Raw genomic sequence first — 22,452 nt, 5'->3', positions numbered from 1 at the left:
AATTTAATAAAAATGAAAAAAAGGAACCTTCCACTTCTAAAATCTTACTATTAATAAATATAGCTTTTGAGATTTTAAAAAATTCATTTCCTATGGAAATTAAAATTGCATATGCACATGGAAGGCAAGTGCTCAGAACTCTGTGAGCTGGTTATCTGGACCCTGAGAATTATACTTGTTTTCTAGATCTACCTTTTAGAATATTTTAGGAGTGTTTTTTTAAATCATTTCTATAAAATATCTGAGACTGACACTTCTATGTTGAATATGTCCAATTGTTTTACAAAGATACAGAAAAATTACTTAATCTTTTCACAAAAATTGTCACATATATTTCAACACTGACTCAATATGAATTAGGGTGGATAGTATAAGGTATTATTAACTTATTTTTTCCATATTAAAGCAAATTCTGTACCTAGTTATTTATTGGCTCTTTTTATTTGTTTTATTGTATGAAATATCAAAATCTACATTTGCATCCCATTATCATTTACATAAAATATTAATTTCATTGAATGTAATATGGCCCAGATGCAGTGGAAAATGGGAGAAATATGAGGTAGGCTGAGAAGCGTACAGTCTCCTCTTTGTGAAACTTGGCATTTATCAAAATCAGAAAAGTAGAGTGACTGAAAGTCACATGTAAAAACCAAGTAATTACAAATAGTGTATATGTTGTGAAAATGATAAGGAAGCTTCATATTTAAGATTTTTAGTATTTAAAGGGGAAAGTTACTTTAGATTGCTTTTATTGGATGTCTTTCTGAGGAGATTATTAGGTCTTTATAACAAATGCCCAAAGTACGATAAACTACTATGTTTATTATTTTAAATTAGTAACACCTGGATTAGGCAAATGTTGGAAGAAGTTTCATCCACTATACTCCTCTCTGTTTAGAGATTGGATATGCCAAAATGAAAAGGGTTACCTTCTGTTACTTATTGAATTTTATTTAATTAAATGAGTGTTTTCCAAAAAAATATTAAAGAATATAACCATAACTGAACAGATTTTTGTCACATATTATTGTTGTGTTCTCAGTATAGAGTAATTTCATTAGTCATGCAATATTGTTAGTTTATCTGAGTCATTCATCACATTAAATCATCCAATAACCTTCAGCATGTTCAAGTTAACAACATCCATATGGTAACCTGTACCAAATTTCAACTTTATTTTCTTTTCTGCTCTATTACACTTTGATGCCATTTTTTCTAGTATTTACCATGGATTTATAAATAAACCTGCTTATGTAATCCACTCAGAGTCACTTGTAAATATTCTTCAACAACTTTCCCTCAATATGAAAGTTCAGGTCTTTTACACTTTTTGTTTAAAATCGCATGAAGCACTTCCTTGTATGAGATCTTCTTCTACAACTCTGCTTTCTCTTCCAGAAGTGTTCCTCTTATGATTCCTATCACATAGACAGCTTTCAGTTTTAGGACTGAGTAGAACTAACACATTGTAACAACTTTATTTTTCTTGTCTAAAGTTTCAATGGAACAAACTGTTGGTACATAATTTACTAGGGGAAAAATAGATCATTTTGTGGTTGGGGATTTAGCTTATTGGTAGAGCACTGCCCTAGCAAGCACAAGGCACTGGCTTCGGTCCCCAACTCCAAAACAAAAAACAAACAAACAAAAAAAAAACAAAAAAAGATCATTTTATTATTTCATATAACGAGCACTTATAAAATGATTGATGTTGAAAATAGTACTGAAATCAGAGAAGGGGATAGTGATCACATTTGTGACAGAGAAATAATAGTTACCTCTATGAGAGCAATGTTAGTAAAGCTTAAAAGAGATTCATCATTAATAATTGTCATGATAGCATATGAGGATTTATTAAGACTTAAATATAGTGATAGGATTTGAGGTAGAATGCAGAGCAGGGTGGAAAGTGACTGAAGATTTGAACATGGATAAAGAGTTTGATGTTATGCATTTAAGGAACAAAGACAAGATGATGAAAGAAGTTGACAGATTAATGCAAAGGAGGTTAAGTATTTCATGTCTGTTATCGACCTGTGTGGAAGTGTCAAATAGACATTTATTTTAAAGATTATGGCTGATAAATCTCCCTTTAGGTATAAACTGTGATCACAATTCACATTTTAAATTTTATTATTTTAAAATTAAAAGATATTTTTGCCATTCAATACTAATTATTTTGTGACTGATGATTTTGAGTACGTGCTTTGTCTACTTATCATCTGTAACCTTTCATCAATGTAACTATGCATGTATGAATGTATGTATGTATGTATCTATATATCTATATATCTTTCTATCTATCACTCTGATCTATCACAAATTGAAGTCATTTGATATAGTTGCCATACAATATAGTTTATTTAAAATTTAAAGCTCACACGTGTGAAGTTTTGTTTGGTCAGAACTGTTTTCCAGCTAGCATGCTTTAATTTTCTACCTGACATACTGCTTTAATTCTAACTGATTGATTTTTATTGCAACATTTTATGTTGCCAAATATTTGTCTGCTCTGTGATAGCAACAACAATTTGTGTGCGGGTGTATTTGTCAAACATGTAGAACCAGAATAAATCTGATTCGTCATGGTGAATGGAATTACAATAGGAAAAGTTTACATGATATATTTTGATATTAAGTACATGCATAAAGGAAACTCTGTAGTACATATATTTTTGCAAATTTGTTTGTAAATATTTTGAGATAAATAAGTAGAAGCATGTTATTTGAGAAAATGAGAATACCCAATTGGTAAAATGCAAGAAAATATAAGATACTTATTCTGAATTGCAAGGGAATGCAAAATCAATATTAACAAGAGTAATTTAATGGGATGGCTATTGTTTATGCAATATTTCTATGTCACAGAATTATACCCTTACATTAGTACTGACCAAACTGAATTTTATTTCTTGTATGACAGTTAAAAAATAAGAAATAACACAAATGTTTTCCTTTTAAATTATTTTAAAACTTAGTTTCCATTAGATACATATCTCCTTTAATTAGGGTAGAATAACTTTTTTCTAAAATGCTTTTGCTAACTTGAGACATTCAAAAATGCATTTTGCTTTCTTTTTCCAAAAGCCAATACCAGTGTACATGAAGAAAGTCCATCAGTAGTGAGAAAGATAATTGCTGTAGTTATTCAATAATGATTTCCTTTGGTAAGTGAAATTTTATCCAAGTGTTTGAGAATTAATCTAACTATTGTCATTTCCATCAGTAGATGTAGAAGAAACAATGATATAAAAAAATGGAATTCACTGCTACAGTAAACTCATTAAAGGTAAACCATACCTGCAAGCTATAGAAACTTTTCCAAGCAATTCCAATTGAAATTCTTACACAAATTCTTTTTATAATAAATGTAGTAAGCAAAATACTCCCATACAAATAGTAATATCTTTGGAGTAAAGTTCACATTAAATACAAACTTTCACTCTAGATATAGAGTCTTATTAATTAATCTATTATTACTTTGGAAGGAATAAAAGAGAATATGGATTGTGTTGGGTAGCAGGCAGCAATCAGAAGTCTCAACCTCTTTGTGGTAATCTAATAGATATGAATTTCATTTCTACCATGAATGTTTCAACAAGATTCTTCCCTTTTAATATTCCCAGTCTTTTGAATTGTTTCAAGATATCACGGATCCCATAATTGTTGGATTAAAAAGGGTTCACTATGTCATGATAGTAAACTTAGTCTTAGAATTTCCCTGTTAGTTGCTACCTCTGAATAAGGACCTTTGAATCAGATCATGCAACTTGACTCCACAGAGATGTCATCCTTCTCTAATTAGCATTTGCCCACTTTTGTCCAAAATACCATGTCTTAGCCAGAGTTTCTATTGCTGTTATGAAATACCGTGACCAAAAGGGAAAACAGAAAGTTGGGAAAGAAAGTGTTTATTTTAGTTTACATCTTCTTTTTTAAATTTTTATTTAATAGAAATTTACAATCCAGATCTCATCCCTCTCCCAGCCCACACTCTGACTGTTCTACATCCCATACCTACACCCCACATGCCCATCTGAATGATGCTGACTCCCACACTGCCCCCAATCTCCCAGCCCTCTCCACTCTCTGGAAACTCAATCTTTTGAATATTAAGTGCATCTTGTGTTGTGTCCAGAACCAGCACTCCAGTCTTAGAGGCCTCATATTAGCTGGTGCATGATGCCTCATTTATGACTCAGTGTCTGAAAAAAAACTGGGGTCCAGCTTAGTTAACACTGCTGGTCCTCCTGCAGGGTTGCTCTCCTCCTCAGCTTCCTCCAGCTTTTCCCCAGTTAGACCACAGGGCTTAGCAGCTTCTGTACATTAGCTGAGTGTAATTATCTGCATCTGATTCTTTCAGCTGCTTGTTGGGTCTTTCAGAAGGCAGTCATAACAGGTCCCTTTTGTGAACATGACAAAGCATGAGTAATGGTGTCAGGGCTTGGGGGCCTTTATTTAATCTGGTTCCCAGATATGGCTGGTCACTGGAATTCCTTTTACTCAGGCTCTTCTCTGGTTTTGCCCTGAAGGTCTTTCAGACAGGAACACATATGGGTCAGAGTATTGATTTATGCATGGCAACCTTATCCCTCACTTGATGCTCTCTCTTCCTCATGGAGGTAGTCTCTACAAGTTCCCTCTACCCACTCCCGGACATTTCTCCCGGATAGTCTCTTACCTCTCGGGTCTCTGGAATATTCTAGAGCCACCACCCACCGCCAACATTTTAGCTCCTGAAGTTGCCTCTTTTCATTCATTCTGCTGACACTCAGGGTTTCAGTCCTACTCCCCACCAGTAACTCTGTCCCTCTGTCCCTACTGTCTCCTTTCTCACCCAGGTCCCTCACACTACCCTCCTGTGGTTCATTTCTTCTCTCTCTCAAGTGGGATTGAGATTCTGCACTTTGGCTGTTCAGCTTGTTAAACTTTCATTTTTCCTTTTACAAAAATTGGATATTTTTGTTTATATTTCCAATATTATTCACTTTCCCAGTTTACCAGTCGTAAGTGTCCTATCCCTTCCCCCACCAGTTCTTCTATAAAGGTGTGCCCCCTCACCAACCACTCCCTTTCCCATCACCCCCTGACATTCCCCTACACTTGGCGTCCAGCTTTGGTAGGCCTAAGAGCTTCTCCTCCCATGATGTCCAACAAGGCTACATATGCACCTGCAGCCATAGTTCTGTCCATGTACAGTCTTTGAATAGTGTTTTAGTACCAGAAAGCTATGGGTCATTTGTATCGTTGTTCTTATGGGATTGAAAGCCCATTCAGTCCTGGTAATCCTTTCTCCAAATTTACTAACAAGAGATTAGTTTACATTCCACTGGTTTGCCAATAACCTTCATTTCTATAATTGGCATGCTCTACCTGTGTCTCTCAGGAAAGATCTATATCGGTTTCCTGGCAGCGTGCACTTCTTAGCGTCATCAATCTTATATAGTTTGTGGCAGATCGATCTATCTATCTATCTATCTATCTATCTATCTATCTATCTATCTATATCTATCTCTATCTCTATCTATCTATCATATATATATTTCTATTTATATATATATACATATACATATATACATACACACACATTAACACACACACACATATATATACATATACATATATATATACATATACATATACATATATATACATACATATATATATATATATATATATATATATATACATATATATATTTCGTGGCTCCTACAACTATGTGGTTAGTTGGAACTTTAGGATAGATTCTGTGCAACTAGTTCAAAAATGTAGAATCAGCAAAGGCCAATGCCAATCAGACTCCCTCTTGTTATTTTGAACCTATTGAAGTTGAGGTTTCTCTGGACATCAAGCCATTCCTCTTCCTGCCCATCCTCCTGAGTCTTGTGCTTGGCCTGAATAAAGAATCATGGTAAAACCTCCAAAACCCTTAAGTCTGTCCCTGGGAACAGGAAGGTAGATATTACAGAACTGATATATAATTGGACTAGACATCCGCATTCTATAGTCCATGATGTCCTTTGCTTTACTGCTATCTCCTATTTTTGGATAAAATAAGGATTTTGGACTTCATTATTTCAAGTAGGTACAAAACATTTACACTGTTATATTCACTATATAGATTGGCATGCTTTGTTGCTTGTTAATTGCAAAACATGGAATTGTAAAACATAATTTTTGAGTACACATTCAGGAATGACATATATATATATATATATATATATATATATATATATATACTCCTATAATGAAAATAAAATACGAAAATGAAATACAATATTGAATCAATTAAAGGTCTGTAGGGAAAATACTGGCCTTTGGGAAACAAAGAAAACCTAGGAAATTGAAGTGTATGTCACAGGAACGGACCTGAGTGTAGAATTGTTATCCAGAATAAACTCCTCCACTCCATGTTCCTAGACCTTTTCTACCCATGCCAAGTGCCTGATTAACTTTCTCCATTCAGAGCATGAAACCATTAAGGAAGGAAAAAAAGTCACTACGTTTAGAGAGATGGAGTACATAAAGGTTTCCCCTGAGTCACAGGAGAGATACCTGGAAAAGGCATTCTCAATTCTGGACAAAGAAAGGAAAGCAGTTCAGCAGGTAGGCCATGGCAATTCTCAGAGACATCATCATTAGTCCCTATCTGAAAAATATCTTGTAACCTGGAGATACCTATCTTCTGTGATGTCACAATTGCTGTCGTGACTGCAACTGCCTATCATATATTCCTTCAGTACCTCTAGGTTTTACTAATTGACCTCTAATTCAGAATAAACAGCCATTTGGGAGGGAGAACAAAGAGGATGAAAAGATCAGATATGTGGAGAACGAAGGAAGCTGGCCATCTGTCTTGGTATAAAAAAGGAAGGAATACATGGTCCTTGGTATAGCTCAGTGAGTACCTGGTAGGGATTTAGTGGGAATGCTAAAGAGATAGCCTTGATCTGAGCCTCCCACCTATGGGAATCAGGATATGGGAGCCTCTCAGAAGCATCTGGACTTCCCTGTTTTTATGGTTCCTGAAATCTCAGAGTTTATATCATTAATTTCTTTATTCTAAAAGTCAAATGTTGGGAAGGGCACAGTTGTTTTCCTGAGAGCTCATAGCCTTTACTCTTTTTGATAAGAAGAAAAATGTCCTAAGGAAAAAGGGAGAGACAGGTATTGTGTCCTACCTCAGAGTAAACTCCTCCATGTTTTGGATATCTATAGTGCAGTCTGGGAAGCAGCAGTGCTATTACTTGAGATTTCATCATCTCAGTCTTTCCACTAATATTTCCACTGACTACCACTTTACTTCTCTGAGTCACTAGGTATGATTAGCTGTCAGTTTTCTCTTCATTTATTCCTTTGTTTTTTTTAATGTATTGCTTTTTTTTTTGAAATTTGAAGTCTTTATTGAACCAATTGCATGTTAGGTTACAAAGGTATTTCACTTTTCCAAAATGCTGTTTCTCTTTGTAGACCAATCTGGCCACAAAAGGCTACCTGGCTAAGTATTAGCCAGAAACTTCTAAATCCCAGTGTGATCTTCTTGTGGCATTTTTCCAACAAATAATGCAGACCAAATCACAAGATGGCCACCTCACTGGTCACATGGTCCTTAGGTTAATGAGCAGAGGCTGACAGGCTGTCTCCTCACTCTTCCAAGAACCGCCCAAGTGCACACTGCAGAAGGAAAGTTTGTTTTGAATACCACAGGACAGAAGGACAGGCAGCTCATAACTCCAGTGGAAAAACATATAGGAGATCTGAGTGGCAACAGCAGGCACTGTGATAACCTGGGCTGTCAAAGTCTCTCCGTTACTCTGGCATGCAGTTGGAGATCCCATGGCTATGAGCAGTGTATTGCTTTTTTTAACTTGATTTTTCTATATTTACATTTAATGTTATTTCGTTTCCCATTTTCCTGCCCATAAGATTCCTACCCGTACCCTTCCCCTTCATCTCTAACACCCCTGACTGTGCCTTCACATTCCCTTGAACTGGGAGACAAACCTAGAGAGGACCAATAGCTTCTGCTTCCATTCGTGATGAACAAGGTCCTCTGCCACATGCAGTTTGAGCAATAGCTCTGTCCATGTACATTCATTGAATATTGGTCTAGTACCAGAAAGCTCTGTGTCATTGACATTTTTGTTCTTATGGGATTGAAAGCTCCTTTACCTCTTGAAATACTTTCTCAAAATTTGCCAACAAGAGGTCTGTTTCAGTTCACTGATTTCCCACTAGCATTAATTTCTGTAGTTGGTATGATCTATCTGTGTCTCTCAGGATATATATATATATATATATATATATATATATATATATATATATATATATATATATATCCGGTTGCTGGCAGAAGGCACTTTTTAGCTACATCAAACTCATCTAGTTTTGGTGGCTGACATATATATATATATATATATATATATATATATATATATATATATATATATATATACTTTTGGTGGATCCTAAACGTATGTGGTTAGGTGGAATTGTAACATGGATTCTGAGCAACTAGGTCAAGAATGTAGACTTCAGAAATGACAGTGCCAAATAGACTCCCTCAAGTTCTTATGAATCTATTGAAGTTGAGGTTTCACTGGTCCTCAAGCCATCCTTCTTTCTGCCCATCCTCCAGTATCGTATGTTTGGCCTTCAGAGAGAATCACGGTAAAACCTCCAACCCTCAATTCTAGCAATGGGAACACAGGAAAGTAGATAGTGTAGTACTGCTATCAAATAGGACTAGAGAACTGAATTCTATAGTCATTATGTCATTTGCTTTGCTGAAAATGGAATTGGAAACAGAATTTTTGAGTATACATACAGGAATATTAATAAAGTCTCATCGTGGAATGTACAATGAGAAAGTGAAATACAATATTCATTCAATTAAGGTCTGTAGGCAAAATATTGTCCTTTGGGATATAGAGAAAACCTGGGATATTGAACTGTATGTATGTCACAGGAATGAACCTGGGAAAAAAATATTATCTACAAGAGTCTCCTCCACTCTATGTTGCTAAATCTTTTCTAGCCATGCTAAGCCCCTAACTTTGTCCATTCAGAGCAAGTAACCCCTAATGAAACAAAGAGAAATCTCTACCTTTAGAGAGATGTAGTGTGTAAAGGTTTCCACACTTAAACAGGAGATTCTCCTGAAAGTGTCACCCTCAAATTTGGTCAATGTAAGGAAAGCTGTTTAGCAGGTAGACCATGGCGGTTTTCAGTGACATCATCATTAGGCCTCCCTGAAATATCTCTTGTTTCCTGGAAAGCCTTAGCTTCTTCTGTGATGTCACAAGTGTCCTGACTGCAACCGCCTCTCAGATATCCCTTCAGGAACTCTAGGGTTCACTAATTGGCCTTTAATGCATTGTATACAGCCATTTGAGAGGGAGAACACAGAGGATGAAGTGATCAGACATGGGGAATATGAAGCTGGCCTTCTGTCTTGGTATGATAAGGGAAGAAATACGTGGTCAATGGGAAATTCCCTTGAGTCTTGGGTAGGGGTTGAGTTGATCCATTGAAGAGATAGCCCTGATCTGAGATTTCCACATATGGAATCAGGAGCTGGGGGCCTCTAGGAAGCATCTCACCTTCCATGCTTGTTATTTTTCTTGGTAGTCAGATTATATAATTCATTTCTTTATCCCAAAATCCACGTGTTGGCAAGGGCACTATAATTTTTCCTGAGAGCTCATAGCTTTTACCATTTTACCAAGAAGGAAAAGGTCCTAAGGAAGAAAGATAAGGCAAGTATTGTGTCCTCAGTACAGAGAAAACTCCTCCATGCATTGAATTCTAATAATGTAGTTTGTGTCTGGCACTGATATCTGGGAGGGACAAGTGCTTCTATATGAGACTTCATCATAACAGTCTTTCCACTAGTATTACTCTGAATACCATTCCCTGACAGTGACCCCTTAAAATTCTGAGTCAATAGTTGTGATTAACTGGAAGATTTCTTTTATTTCGTTCATTTTTTAAAATTTTTAACAAATTGTACGGCTTTTTTAATTGGAAATTTCTAAATTTACATTTAAAATATTATTTCCTTTCCCAGTTTTCTGACTATAATATCCCTTACCAGTCCCCTTACTCTTTTCATTATAACCTCTCTTACTGTCCCTGGACCTTCACTTGAACTGGGAGTCAAACGTAGGCAGTACCAAGGATTCTCCTTCCATTGTAACCCAACAAGGCCATCCTCTACAACATATGCATTGGAGACATAGGTCTGTTCATGTATATTCTTTGAATATTGGTCAACTACCAGAAAGCTCTGTTTCATTGGCATTGTTGTTCTTATGGGGTTGAAAGCACCTTCACCTCTTCTAATCCTTTCTCAAAATCTGCATACAAGAAGTTCATTTTCAGTTCACTGGTTTGACACTAGGGTTCAAGTTGTGGTTTGCCCTGAAGTTATCTGTTGTCGAAGCTAATTCCCCGGCCCCAAGTTCAGCTGCATAGTCCTGTACTCAGAATTCAGGTTACTTCACCAGAACCACGACCCCATTGAAATTGTAAAGTATATGTGAGTGGCAGGAACAGGACAGAAGGAGGGTTATCATGGGAGGAGAAGGAAGAATGTGTGGAAGAGAAGTTTGAAGGAAGAGGAGGAGACTAGAGGAAAGAAGAGAGAAAGGAAGATGACAGATTGAGAAGCCATGGTATGTGAATTTAAGATTCTGCACTGTGTATTTACAGGTCGTTATTAATGTTCTTAAGGGATGTATGGTACCTGGCTTTGTATGTTTAAGTGGGCTATTATATCTAATCAACTGGATCAAAGATTATTGTGTTGTATGTTTTTTATGTGAGGGTTTGTGTATAGGAAAGTGTGTAATGTCATGAAACACTGTGCAGCAGGAGAGGGATTGTGTTTCTGCCAAGATATCTAGCAGAGAATTTCCGACACTTAGGTTCCAGAGTTAGCAGGGTAGAAGAAAATTTTATTTTTTATTTTTAGATTTTCACATAAACACATTCACTTGTATATAATATGTTCTAGCTCTGTCTCTCAGAAAATATCTATATCTGGTTTCTGGCAGAATGCACTTATTAGCTTCATCAATCTTATCCAGTTTTGGTGATATATATATATATATATATATATATATATATATATATATATATATATATATATATATATATATATTCTCCTTTGTGTGGCTCCTAATGCTACGGGGATAGGTAGAATTTTCACATAGATTCTGTGCAGCTAAGTCAAGAATGTAGAATACACAAAGACAAAGCCAAATAAACTCCCTCCTGTACTAATGAACATATTGAGTTGAGGTTTAAATGGACCTCAAGCCATTCCTCTCCCTGTTTTTCCTCCTGTACCTTATTATTCCTGAAGAATGAATCATGGTAAAATATCCACAACACTCAAGTCTGGCCATGGGAACACAGTAAGGTAGATAGTGCAGAATTGATATCAAATGGGACTAGAGAACCAAATTCTATAGTCCATGTTCTCCTCTGATTTACTGATGTTTGTTAATTTTGGGATAAAATAAGGATTTGGGAGTTTATCATTTGAAGTAGGTCCACAATATTTACACTGTTATACTCATTCTATAGCTAGGCCACTTTTGTAGCCAAAATCATTACAGAAAATGGAGTTGGAAAACAATCATGTACACAATTAAGACAATGAATTAGGGAAGATCCCAGCAGGCAGTACTCAGTGAACCATTGGATTATAAAGATAATAAAACAGGAAAATATAAAGGACATGTAGCTGGAAAAGGGAATGAATCCAGAGAGAGTAGAACAAAGTTAAGGATTGGTGTGATCAAGGTACATTGCAAACATGTGTGAAGAATAAATAAAAATTCTAAAATAAGAAAAAAAAAGTTCTGAAAATATTGAGGATTTTTTATATCCTATGGAAGTCATTTTTCCGTCAAAGTAGAAGAGAGTATCCTAACTTTTGTTAAGTTGCAGAAAAGTCAGTGAAAAAACGTAGTTACACTGGTTTAGTGCATGCTTTCTGCATTACTGAAATATCAAACTGAGGCTCATTAATCTGTACAGTTAACTTATATCACCTGTTCAAATAAAATAAAATGAAACACTGTGTAATGATCCACAAAACCAAACTGCACACTATAGAAGTAAATGCAAACCAAAAAATGTCCTGTTCCTAACCTCAACAATTTTACTCTTTGAAACTCTGAATACATATGAATATGAAGGTTCTAACCTGATACACAGCATATATTATGGTGTCTTTGTGACTTATATGGTAAGATTTTTAGAGTTGCACGTTGCCATCAATTATGTCATTTATTTTTAAAATCCTAGGACAACAAAATCTAAAATCCTTGGGCTTTGGTCCTGACAGCCAGGGATTGTATTCTGTACAAGATCACTTTATATTAATTAGCTAAACTCTGAAAGGCAATTAGGTGCTTCACAAAATTATATTGTTTCATTGCTATGGTTATGATAAGTGTTTCTTGTGAGAATATATATATATATATATATATATATATGTATATATATATATATATATATATATATATATATATATATAAATTTCTCATGACAAAATTTGCTTTCTCTTCTGGTGTTTTGTGAGCTATTGATGAGTTTAAACCTAGCTTCCTTCCCAACCTAGCACTTACAGTAGATTATGTTTCAGTGTTGAACATAGACACACTAAAGATAGGGAAAACACTGAAAATAGTATGGGCTTTGTTCACTGATCCAAAATATCGTTTTTTGACTTCTTCTTCATCATCTTCACCACCACCACCACCACCACCACCACCACCACCACCACCACCACCATCATCATCAACATCATCATCACCATCATCATCCAATTTACATGAAATTGAATTTGGAATTTTGTTACACCAAAGATGAAATGAGAAATATTCTGCTTGAAGAAGAGATACTGATGAACACTAACTGCTGTGCAGTCATTTTAATGTTATAAAGACATTGCCAAAGTTTCTTCTGATGATTGAATGAAATGCTAGCATTCTATACAACAGGGTTTGAGAGTCCCTTAGTAATAGAATGGTCTTTTACAGCAAGGTCTTCATTATCAGACTTTGATTTAACCCATCTACCAACAAAATGAAATTGTCCCAGAAATATTATAGTGCCTCTAGAGAAAGAGATTTTATCCACTGATACACATCTACATCTATTTCTTAATTGTCATGTTGACATGGGCATAGGATACAATATGTTCTGATTTACGTATGGTATTTTAGTATTATTTGGGTTAATTTTGAAAATTTCAAAGGAACATACCTATGCCATGATTGTATCCCATACAACTTTTAATTCAATCTTGAAGAGTTTCATGAAAACTGAATGTATATCTTCCATTTAAAAAATTGTAACATCCATCATGTGAAACTCCCACTGAACCTCAGTGGATTGATGTCTCTGGAAGTATTTAAAGACTCTCCTACTGCATTATTGCAACTCTATAGAGGCTTCACTCCCATTGTGGCAGTCCCAGATTGGCTGTAAAAAAATCATTTTCTGTGCCTTGGAAAGGGTTTAAAATTTGTGAAAATGGCACAGACAGGCCCTAGAAAGTATGTTTTTAAAATTATTTTCTTAAAATTAGACTTATTCATGCAATATATTTGAGTTATGATTTTCCTTCCCTCTATTCCCTCCTTCTTCTATTCCTCTCCTGTCATCTGTATCTACATTCTTCCGACTCTCACTAGAAAACAAACAGTCATCTCAGCGATAAAAATAATATGCAAGTTAATGAACTGGAGTAGAACAAAACAAGCAGATAGAAAAGAACCATTACAAGGTACAAGAATCAGGTACAGACACAGGGACCCAGACTTCCAATCACACACTCAGGAATTCCATGGAAACATAAAACCAGGAAAAATATATACACAAAACATACAGAGTAACAATTAATAGATACATAAACAAATAACATAAGGAAGAAGAAATCATGAAGAAAAAGACCTGACCCATTATGAGACAAGGAACCTCCAAAGATAAGGTTGAGTTCCCTTAGTGCTTTATACACAGTCTAAACTTAAATTTAATTTTTGTACCCAGTGAGATTCCCTTGGAGAAAATTAAGTTTTCATTTTCAAATGATTACCCATTGGAGATAACTTCTGGTTTAGAGATAATGTGATGTGCAGGGCTTGGATTCTTTCAAGGGCTAATTAAGAGATAAGGAGATCTGTGAGTTGCTGTCTTCTGAACATCATGCAGTTGTGACACTCAAGAAGTCACAATCTATCTGAACAGACCCTAAATAATATTGACCCTGCCTATTCAAAGTAACTAAGGACAGTGCTGGAGAAAAAAAAAATGATGTAGCCACTGGTGTCTTACTAGTGGTTAAATGTATAGCTTCACACCCATGTTCACCGAAATGGCTCAGGTTAAATCCAGGGGTTTATGAAACAAATAATAAAGATATGCAAGTGCTATCAGGGTTTAGTCCAAAGAGGGAATGTTGCTTGGGGAGGATGAGGTTGAGAGTGTAGAGGGCTTCCATACATGTGTTGTGCATCTACGGAATTGTCAAAGAATAACTTGCTTTCTTAAACTTCTAAATGTAACCACCAAGAAAGTTTGGGAGATATTCTCTCAAGTCTGCTCTATTTGTTTTAAAAATTGGGTCTCATTGCATAGCTCAAATTGACCTAAAACTCCCAGTGTTCTGTCACCTGCCTCCCCTGCCCTTATTGGAGGTTTACTCTACATGGACAAAATTAAAGGATATATGTAAATCTTCTGTTTATGAAATTTGATTACATAATGCAATATTCTGTTATTTGTTTTTCATTTAACAATATATCTTGAATACATGTACATGGGGAAATTCTTCATGTAATATCAGGCAATTAAGAAATGGTAGTATACTCTTTTGTTTAAATAATAGCCTACCTATGTAATTCAGATTATTTTCATTTTCATTAACTAAAGTTCGTTACTGAAAATCAGCATGAACACTGACTCAGTCACTGTACTCAATGTTGATTATTTACATTGTATTTTGTATAAATTACAAAACACGTTGTTGGAATGATGTCAAGGCTGTTAAGTAATGTAATACTTGTATAATACTGCCAAATTGCCATCTCAGAAGACTATAATAAATACATCTTGTAATCAATTTTATATGATAGAACCCATAGTATACCATTCAAAATAAATCATGCACATATTTTAAAAATGGTATCAGTCTCTGATTTCTGTCACTTGTTGAATTAGGGTATGGACTGAAGAAGCTGAAGGGGAGGGCAGCCTCTATAGGAAGACCAACAGTCTCGAATCATCCCCACCCCTGAGGTCTCCCAGACACTTAGCCACCAACCAGGTATCATACACAAGCTGGTCCAAGACCCTGACACATGTATAGCAGAGGACTGCCTGGTCTGGCCTAATCCTGGAGCGACGTGAGACCCCAGAGACCAGGGATGACTGGCAGGATCTGGGGAGCATCCTCTTGGAGTAGGGGAGGAGGAAGTGGAATGGGATGAGGAACTGTGGAAGGGGACCTGGAGAGGGAGCAATGGCAGGAATGTAAATAAATAAAATAATTTTTATAATACTTTTAGTCATAAATTCAAATGCTCATTTCTTTTTAGCATCTACATTGCAATACAATCGTGAAGTTTAGCGTTTTATGCTTACTGAACTGTGTAAGCATTAATCCTTAATTTTCTCTATTCTTATTACTTTGCATCAATTGTGTTTGCATATGTAGAATGCTTACTATTCATAATTTGTGCAGAAAATACATTCATGAATTTTTTTTTATTTTAATGATCTGTTATGTGTGAATGTCTGTGTATAAACTTGTGCACATGAACACAGGCACCTGGGGAGACCAGAAGATGTCAGATACCCTGAAGCTGCTTTTACAGCTGGTTGCAAGTGGCTTCATGTGTGTTGGAAACTGCACATTTTGCTCTAGAGAGTAGTAAGTGCTCTTAACCTCTAAGCTAATACTACAACACTTATTACATAATAAAAACAAACCTATTTATAATTTTCTCATGTATTTCAGGGTATCTTTGAACTTGAGACATCTTGCCACATTCTAGGTGCTGAGACTACATTCAGGCAAATTCCAGCTTTCTTTCCTTTATCTTAGTAAGATGTGTTAGATTAAATATGTTAATATTATGCAGTAAATCCTCCATATGTTTACTTATAGAACCTTGGCTTAGTGTCTGTTTCATTCCTCTGCAATGACTATATTAATTTTAGAGTTCGCAGTTCTCTCTTTCTTTACACAATTGATCAGATGTGTTTTTCTTTCATATAGAATGAATAAAAGCCTTTTAGTTTTTCTTTGAATAGTTAATGTACTAAGAAAATGTGTTGAAATTCCCATTTTAAGGCCAATCCAAAACATTATTTCTTTAAAATGTTCCTAGAGTTTTGTTTTTCTTTTTCTTATTAATATTATTGTTCTCATTAGTCTCATTATTAATATTCTGTGTAAGCTTTTATGTGTTCAAAACATGTAGTGAATATGGAAATCTTCCAAACATATATGTGTAGGTATCAAATTTAGGTTCTTGGTTTTTCATGGCATAAAATTTTATCTGCTCAGGGACCTCACTAGAACACACTGTAAAACATTAAGGTGACATATAGCTCCAGGCTGCTTTTATATATACAATGTTTCCATCATTTTGTTTTAAAAAATATTTTTGATTATTCTAATATATTTTGTTTTCAATGTCCAGTTGGTAAGTCTAGTATGCTTATTTTATTATTTAGTTAATAATTTAATCATAATTATTACGCCCTTGATACCTAGCTAATATGAAATTATCTTATAAAATTGAATAAATGTAATTAGTTCCCTTCAGCATGAACCTTGGTACATAATTTTGTTCATTATTACTATGTATTTGCATAAAACAGAGAATATTTCATTGTCCCAATACTGATGTCAATTTTATACAGTATGACAGCTACCAACTACATGTGACTTTTAATCATTTAAAAGGAGTTAGGATTATATTGTTAAATGATATTTCCATAACATCAAGTAAATAGATTTTTTTTGCTTCAATTAATTAAACGTGCTACAGCAGGAAAAATTTTAAATTCCATTGATATGTTAAAATGAAATTTATCTTTACCATTCTCCTGCCTATCAGAAAGCCAATATTCTTATACAGGAAGATTTGCCAAGCACATGGCAGGATAGCCACAAAGGCAGTGCAGTGACATGAATAGCTTGGTGATAGCCAACAGCTCTCTAATTTTGCTTAAGTCCTGTTCAATGAACATGGATGGTACTGGTAGTTTATCCACATATATAAGGCTATTGAAGCTGTGGTTATGGGGGAGAATGTACAGCCCCTTACATACTAAAGCCAGTATCATACCTCACAACAATCATAGCCATGTGTCCTTATATACAGAATTAATTACAGTCTCTGCAGCAAAGATCACAGTAAAAATCCCAGCCAATCAAAAAGCAGGAGAGAAACTTCAAATCCAGTCTCAATGGCTCTATTAACAAAATGTCACTTGATTCAAGGCTGAGGAACATTACAGAAGAGGGGGCGAGAAGATTGTAAGAGACTAATTTTACTATGAGATGGTGTCTCAAAGTAACACGAGAAATTACACTCATAACCTCTCACTAACATGATCGACTAAACAACACCTGAGGAAGAGAGGGGATGGGGAAGAATGAAAGTTTAGTTTTCTTTCCTTTTCAACTCCTCCTCCTCCTCCTCCTCCTCCCCCTCCTCCTCCTCCTCCTCCTTCTCCTCTCCCTCTCCCCCTACCCCTCTCCCTCACCCACCTCCTCTTTCCCCTCCCTGATCTCCCTCCCTTCCTCCCTCCCTCCCTCCCTCCCCCCCCCTCTCTCTCTCTCTCCTTGTTGGCTATTTCCTTTTTACATTTTGAATGTTATTCCCTTCCCTGTTTTTCAGTCCATAAGCCCCTTAACCTTTCCCCCTACCCTTCTATAAGGGGTTCACATTCCCACCCACGCCCTCCCATGCCTCCCCACATTCCCCTACAGTGGGGCTCCAACTTTGGCAGAAACAAGACTTTCTCATTCCATTGTATCCAGCAAGGCCTTCCTTTTCTACATCCATTTGGAACCATGGATCAGTCCATGTATAGTGGTTTGGTTCCAGGAAGATCTGGTTGGTTAGCATGGTTATTATAATGGGGTTGCTAATCCCCTTCAGATCTTTCAATCCTTTCTTTAATTCCTACATCACAGGTCTGGTACTTGATTCCCTGGTTTGCAGATGGCATTTGCCTCTGTATTTGACATATACTGTCTATGTCTCTCAGGAGGTATCAATATCCAGTTATTGTCAGCCTGCACTTCTTAGCTTCATCCATCTTATCTAGTTTTCGTGTCTGAATATGCATGGGCTACATGTGGGACAGGCTCTGAAGAGCAGGTCCTTCAATCTCTGTAATAAACTTTGCCTCCTTATCCCCTCCCATGGGTATTTTGGTTCCCCTTTTAAAGAAGGAGTGAAGCATCTGCATTTGGTCATCCTTCTTGAATTTCATGTGGCCTGTGTATTGCATGATGGGTAATTCAAGCTTTTTGGATAATATCTACTTATCAATGAATGCATACCAAGTGTGTTTTTCTGTGATTGAGTAACCTCACTCAAGATGATATTTTCTAGTTTATAACATTTGCCTATGAATTTCATGAAGTCATTGTTTTGATAGCTGAGTAATATTCTATACTGCAGATGTACCATTTTTTTATCCATTCCTCTGTTGAAGTGCATCTGGGTTCTTTCCAGCTTCTGGCTATTTTAAATAAGTCTGCTATGAACATAGTTGAATATATTTCTCTGTTGTATGTTGGAACAACTTTTGGGTATATGCCCAAGAGAGTTATAGCTGGGTCCTCAGGTCATGGAATGTCCAATTTTCTGTGGATCCTCAAAAGAGTTGTACCAGTCTTCAATCCCAACAAAGGTGGAGTTTTCCTCTTTATCCACATCCTCACCAGCATCTCCTGTCACATGAGATTTATATCTTAGCCATTCTGACTGATGTGAGGTGGAATCTCTGATTTGTTTTGATTTTAATTTCCCTGAGGACTAAGGATGTTGAACATTTATTTAGTTGTTTTTTGTCCATTTGATAACCTTCAGCTGAGAATGTTTTGTAATTCACTGTACCCCATTTTCTATAGGGAATTTTTGCTTTCTAGTGCCTTACTTCTTAAGATCTTTGTATATTTTGGATATTACCAACTACCAGATATAGGATTGGTAAAAATCTTATCCCAATCTGTTGGTTATAGATTTGTCCTAATGACAGTATCTTTTGCTGTACAGAAGCTTTGCTGTTTTATGAGGTCCTATTTTTCAATTCTTGATCTTAAATCATAAGTCACTGGTGTTTTCTCCAGGAAATGTTCTCCAGTGCCCATGAGTTCAAGACTCTTTCCGAACTTTTCTTCTATTAGTTGGAGTGTATATGGTTTGATGTGGGGGTCCTTGATTCACTTGAACTTTAGCTTAGTACATGGTCATAAAAATGGGATAATTTCCATTCTTCTACATGCTGACTTCCAGTTGAACCACCACTCTTTTTGGAAAATGCTATGTTACTTCTTTGGATGGTTTTATCTCCTTTGCCAAATATCAAATGATAGGTGTGTGGGTTTATTTCTGGGTCTTCAATTCTATTCCACCGCTCTATCCATCTGTCTCTTTACCAATACCGTGCAGTAATTATCACTATTGCTCTGTAATACTGCTTGAGTTCAAGGGTGATGATTCCGCCAGTTCTTTTATTGTGAAGTTCTTTTATTGTTGAGGATAGTTTTAAATATCCTCGCTTTTTCTTATTCCACATGAATTTGCAAATGCTGTTTCTATCTCTATTAAAGAAGTACGTAGGAATTTTGATGGATATTGCATTGAATGTGTACATTGCTTTTGGTAAAATGGTCACCTTTACTATATTAATCCTGTCATTCCATGAGCATGGAAGCTCTTTCTATCTTCTGAGATTGTCCTCAATTTCCTTCTTCAGATACTTGAACTTCTTATCATACAGATCATTCACTTTCTTGGTTAAATTTACACCAAGATATTTTATATTATTTGGGACTATTGTGAAGTGTGTGATTTCATTTTTTCCTTTCTAAGCCTGTTTATTCATTGAGGAGAGGAAGGCTACTGTTATGTGTGAGTTAATTTTATACCCTGTCACTTTGCTGAAGTTATTTATCAGGTTAAGAATTACTCTGGTGGAACTTTTGGGGTCATTTAAGTGTATACTATCATATCATCTGCCAATAGTGATATTTTGATATGTTCCCTTCCAATTTGAATCCCTTTGTCCCCTTTTGCTGTCTGGTTTCTCTGGCTCTGACATGGAGTCCTGTTTTGAATAAGTAGGGAGAGAGTTGGGCAGCCTTGTCTAGTCCCTGATTTTAGTGGGATTGCTTCAAGTTTCTTTCCATTTAGTTTGTTGTTAGCTACAGGTTTGCTGTATATTTCTTACACTATGTTTTATATGAGCCTTCAATTCGTGATTTTTCCAGGACTTTTATCCATAAGGGTTGTTGAATTTTGTCAAATGCTTTCTCACTATCTAATGAAATTACCATGTGCTCCTTATCTTTGAGTTTGTTTACATGTTGGATTACATTTATGAATTATCCTGTATTAAACCATCCTTCCATCCCTGGTTTCAAGTCTACTTGATCATGATGGATGATTTTTTTGATGTGTTGTAATATTCAGATTGCAAGAATTTTATTGAGTATTTTATCATCAATATCCATAAGGGAAATGGGTCTGAAGTCCTCTTTCTGTCCTGAGTCTTTGTGTGGGTTAGGTATAAGAGTAATTCTGGATTCATATAAGGAATGTGGTAGTGCGCTGTCTGTTTCAATTTTGTGGAAGAGTTTGGACAATTTTAGTATGACGTCTTCTAAGAAGTTCTGATAGAATTCTACACTGAACCCATCTCGACCTGGGCTCTGTTTGGTTGGGAGACTTTTAATAACTGCTTCTATTTCTTTAGGAGTTATGGGGTTGTTTAGATAGTTTATTTATTCCTGATTTTCTTTGCTACCTGGTATCTGTCTACTAAATTGTCCATTTCCTCCAGATTTTGTTGAATATAGGCTTTTATAGTAGAATCTGATGATTTTTTTTAATTACTTCAGATTATGTTCTTGTGTCTCCGTTTTCCTTTCTGATTTTGTTAATTTGGATACAATCTCTTTGAACTCTGATTAGTTTGACTAAGGATTTATCTATCTTATTGCTTTTCTCAAAGAAAAAGTTCCTGCTTTTGTATCATCCTTTTCATTTCTACTTTGTTGATTTCAGCTCTGAGTTTGATAATTTCCTGCATTTTACCCCCCTTGGCTTTACTTAGTTCTTTTTGTTCTAGAGCTTTTACATGTGCTATCAAGCTCCTGACATATTCTCTCTCTTGTTTCTTTTCACAAGCACTCAGAGCTATAAGTTTCCCTCTTAGCTCTTCTTCCAATCTATCACATATGTTTGGGAATGTTGTATCTTCATTATTCATTAAGTTCTAAGAAGTCTTTAATTTCTTTCTTTATTTCTTCCTTGATCATGTTGTCATGGAGTAAAGCATTTTTAAACTTCAGTGTATATGTGGGCTTTCTGTCAATATTGTTATTGTTGAAGACCAGTCTTAGTGTGTGGTGATCTGATAGAATGCCTGGGATTATTTCTATCTTCCTGTATCTGTTAAGGTTGGTTGAGGGACCGATTATGTGGTCAATTTTGAAGAAGGTTCCCTGAGGTTATGAGAAGAATTTATATTCTTATTTTTTAGGATGGATTGTTCTATAAATATCTGTTAAATCCATATGTTTTATAACTTCTATTACTTTCTCCACATCTCTGTTTAATTTCATTTTCTATGATCTCTCCAGTGATGAGGGTGGAGTGTTGCAATCTCCTACTATTATCATGTCAGGTGCAATGTGTGCTTTTAGCTTTAGTAAGATTTCATTTATGAATCCTCATGATTTCTCATTAATCATTTTTATTGAACAAATCCAAATGTAAATATAACATTCTGATTCTTGAGTTGATATTCTGGAAATTTAACTGGAAGAGGCAAGGACTCACTCTCTAACTAGAGAGCTACCTATACAAATAAAGAAACTACTAATGGAAAGGAAGTTGCTTTAAAATATTTCAAATTAAAAAATGTGGTCATTTTCTGTGTTGGCTGTGGGAAGGTTGTTTATTTGTTTTTGTTTGTTTTTTTTAATTTAATGTGGAGAAATATTTAAAGTACATCAAAATAAGTGTGAAATGCTTCACAATAGAATCCTATGCATTCCAGCATTTTTTTTACAAGAGCAGAGTCCACTGAGAGGTCAAGAATGTACAACACCATTCCTGCTTCATAATTGTCAGAGCTTTAAGTCTAACCCTATCTTCTCTACATTTAGATTTTATAACT

General features: G+C 35.5%; 1 non-coding gene across 1 annotated transcript; it reads right to left on the bottom strand.

Moving 5' to 3' along the window:
• Positions 1 to 7,747: 7,747 nt before the first annotated feature.
• Positions 7,748 to 7,877, bottom strand: LOC134478794 (small nucleolar RNA SNORA44). The gene has a single exon (XR_015647487.1). It is a non-coding gene; the product is annotated as a small nucleolar RNA SNORA44 (small nucleolar RNA).
• Positions 7,878 to 22,452: the final 14,575 nt, after the last annotated feature.

The sequence above is a fragment of the Rattus norvegicus genome, chromosome Y (genome assembly GCF_021556685.1).
Source record: "Rattus norvegicus strain SHRSP/BbbUtx chromosome Y, alternate assembly SHRSP_T2T, whole genome shotgun sequence".
Classification (NCBI taxonomy): domain Eukaryota; kingdom Metazoa; phylum Chordata; class Mammalia; order Rodentia; family Muridae; genus Rattus; species Rattus norvegicus.
This window is presented reverse-complemented; position numbering and strand designations above follow the sequence as displayed.